The sequence below is a fragment of the Eurypyga helias genome, unplaced genomic scaffold, assembly GCF_000690775.1.
Source record: "Eurypyga helias isolate BGI_N326 unplaced genomic scaffold, ASM69077v1 scaffold9495, whole genome shotgun sequence".
Taxonomy (NCBI): Eukaryota; Metazoa; Chordata; class Aves; order Eurypygiformes; family Eurypygidae; genus Eurypyga; species Eurypyga helias.
Genome location: NW_010249464.1, coordinates 13011 through 16772, shown reverse-complemented (window position 1 = coordinate 16772; position 3762 = coordinate 13011). Strand labels below are relative to the sequence as shown.

General features: G+C 41.7%; 1 pseudogene; it reads left to right on the top strand.

Annotated features, from left to right (window-relative positions):
• The first annotated feature begins 2316 nt into the window (after nt 1-2316).
• On the top strand, nt 2317-2778 carry LOC104509427 (annotated as a pseudogene).
• The last annotated feature ends 984 nt before the right edge of the window (nt 2779-3762 follow it).

The window sequence follows — 3762 nt, the reverse complement described above, 5'->3', positions numbered from 1 at the left end:
CCTGTATAGAGTTGAGTTGCATTTCAAAATACATTTCTCAAAAGGCCAACCCTTCCTTCATTTTGAACTAGTTCTCATTCATTCTTTCCTTCCCTTATTCATAGGTGCATATGCTACGCATAAATAGGCATTATTTTGCATAGCATATATATATTTGCATAATATTACATAAGCACAGGGTCTGTTTCCCCTTAACACCCACTGTAAGCATTCAGCATTTCCATTTCATACCTAACTGTTCTATGTGCAGCTCTGTTAATTCCCCAGCCTTTCTGTCCACCCACTCAGTCCTCAGACTGAATCCCCTGTTCTCTCTGCTAGCTCACTCACCATGCGTTCACCTGGTTGTTTTACATATGCCATATACCCCCTAATTGGAGATGCTTGTAGCAGCTCCATCTGCGTGCTCGCCCTTCCTCTATTCTTTTATACAACAGGCAGAGGATGCTGCTATGTGTATGTGTGTGGGAGGTGTTGTGCAGGGGAGGGAGCTGAGCTAAGGAGGACCTGGTGCATATGCATGTATTTATGGTGGGAGAAAGTATGTGAAGAGGCCTGGAAAAGGCAGCGCAGGCCATACTGCATTGAAACGCTGCAGGTCAGGAGATGTTGGCCCAGGGATAATCTGTGGAACAGGGTTTAGTCTCACTACTGCCTTCTTTCAGGAGGCTACAGCAGGTAGTGTAGTACCAGGGTGCAGTACAGCTGTGCACAGCCTTTTCTCTTTCACCTTGCCCTAGGAGTTTGCAGGAGATGGGATCGTAGTGCAGGCTCTGCACACTCTTCACTCTGAGGGGAGAAAGGGAACTCCAGCCTTCTGCCTTCAACAGTGTCAGTCAGTGTTGCCTGCACTTGGGTGTATATGGAAATACAGACTCCCTCCTCTCCCCCTCAGGGCTTTTCATGCTTCTTGGCTCCCTCCCTCTCACTCCCAGTTCGTTGCATGTACTCTGAATGCCACCTACCTCAAATAGGTTAAACTCCCAACACCATTCGGTTTGTAATTCACTTTTAACTCACCGGATATAACAGTGTGTTGATGCGTGGCTTTAGTGTATTTTAAAATTACCTGTGCATCAGTCAGATCTGATTATTTATGCGATTGATCCTGAGGAGCTGTAACTCAGGTTTCACCCACACTGATTGCTAAAATGCAAAGTCCTTTGACTCTCAGGAGCTCTGATTTCCTTAGTAAGACATCTGTCCTTGTTGAAAGGGAAAGTAGATTTGGCACAAGGCATTTGTTTATTGCTTACCAGTTTCAATAACTTCAGTGTCTAGGCAGAGCTTTATTTGTGAGAAGGTTGGTGACATAAGCAAGATCATTCTTGTAAAAAACGAACAACAAAAAGAAGAATTACAGCAAAGCTGCTAAATAGCACGTTTGCCAGAGACAACAGTAATGTTACTACTACATTATTGTTCAAAGCATGAAAGAACTTTATCAGAGGTTTCCCTTTCTCCTGGAGGTACTTCCTATGGTTTTGGTCTAACCAGTAAGGCTTAAAGACCAGTCAGTTAAAAACTGACAACAGAGGTAGAGGTGCACTTCAGTCCTGAATTCTTTCAGTGCTTTAAGTTAGTGAGCTGTTGGAACAGACTAATGTGAACCTTGGTTCAGTAGCCACAGGCAAAGTTTAGTTTTAAAAACATATTTTTGTTTGCAGAAGTGCTGAATACTCTCAGACTGAAGCATGCATAGGAGCTGTTTCTTTTGTGATTGAGTTATACTGAATATCTGCATGGACAAAGCATGTCTGGACTGATACACTGAATTAGTTTGTAAAGCATTTTCAATTAATGTGATTGGTTGTGGCGGTGAAATAAATACCTGCTTTCTCTGAAATCATATTTTAACTGTATCTAACAAAAACTGTCAAAAAAAAAAAAAGAACCCCAGTCTTTGCTTTTGCAAGTATTGCAGGTACTGGAAATAGAAGCAAACCACTGGATTTTATGTATAAACCAAGATGCCTTTGTAGGTTTTGTAAGGCATCTGAATCTTTTCCTTCTGTTGCCATTAGAATCAAAGTACATATTTCAGAAGGACAGTTATACAGAAGGGTTATGAAAACTCAGATTTTCCATGTATGAGCCTGTTATACGTGTTAGCATGGCAGATTCACTTCAAGACTAAAAAAAAAAAAAGCCTAATACATGCCTGAGCATCACTTTTTGAATACTGGAGAGATTACATTTATCATCAATGGGTATATTCCCTTGGACTTATTCCTGACACAGGGTGGGGTGTCTGCTGTATTTTTTTCCCCTCAACTGTTAAGATCTGTATCTGTAACATAACTTTCCTTCTGACAGGTAATCGGGAAGGATGATGTAGCTGTGCCATCCCACCTGTACAAGGTGATCCTTGCCAGACGGAGCCGAACGTCTACGGAGCCCTTGGTACTGGGGGCCTTTGTGGTGCCAAACCATCCCATAGGCTTCAGTCACCAGCTGACTGAGTTCCAAGTAAATATTGAAGACCTGCAAAAAATGTCAGGTTTAGTTTTCTTCCCCCAGGTGGACAAAACCAAAGAAGTTAAAAATATCTGTGAGGTGGATACCTGCAAACTGATGGGCTTCAAGGAGTTTACATTGTACATCACTGCTCGAAAGGTGCAGAGCGCCCGTACGTTGCACCGGTTGGAGAAAGCCATGTCAGAGTTAAAGGAAGCAGGAGTCGAGCCTGATGAGTATCTTCTAAAGCTTCACAAGAAGAAAGAGGAAGAACTACTGCAGGAAAACCAAGTAGCAGCTAGAGAGGGGAAAGCGGGCTGAGTACTTGTTCAGCAAGATGTGTGGAGTTTTGTGCTTTGAAAGGGGAGCCGAAGGCAAACACGAAGGCAAGGGCTGTATGAATTATCCTTTTTGAATTATGAGAACAATAAAGACACATTTGGAAGCTGATGGTTTTGGGATAACGTTCATTCTCGTGTAACATGATGCGCACACACGGTTTGCTGTGGTACTTAGCTGTGGGAGATGAAAATGACCCCTTTCTGGCATGAATACTGGACCTCCAGAAAAGGCTTTGTGCTATTTTCCAAGCGAGACGTCAGACTTGGGGTTTGTATGGAATCCCTTCTAGGAATATTATAAAAATAGACGGTAGACACCTTGGGAGTATAACTGGAACATGCTTAAACGTAATTCTGCTTGCAAATGTCTTTCAGTATGATGCTGTGGAAGAGATGGTACTTTCTGGGATTGTTAAAAATTAATTTAGAAATATTTCATTTAACACTGTTATTAGAGACCTGCAGGACATAATCTGGATACCTTACAGTCTTGTCTTGGTTGTGTTAACCAAACCAAATTGTCTCTTACCTCTCCTGACCTTGTGTGCTTTGGAAACTTCAGCATGTCAGTCGCTGTCAACTGTGGTCATTTGCAGCGGCCTTCTTCCATTAATGAGTAATTCTGCAATTTAAAAAAGCCCCAAACAGCAGAAGCAGAGTTTACACAAGTTGCTACCAGTGTAGATTGAATCTTTGTAAATTAGTGTAAGCTTCATATTTCATTTTCAGCACTGTTTGGATAAACATGTTTTCTTGGAGATTGTTGTATTTGAAAGGTGAGCACTGTTTTTTTTGTTTGTGGTAGCCACTCTTTTTTCTCAGCGTCATTCTTTGGTCTATAAACTTCACAACAAAACTTCTGCATGAAAGGAGAAGATTGACTAAAAATGCATTCCCGGTTCTGCTTCTTCAGCAACTGAAGTTGCTCAGATTTACATCTACTTGCGATATTTAATGAAACTTT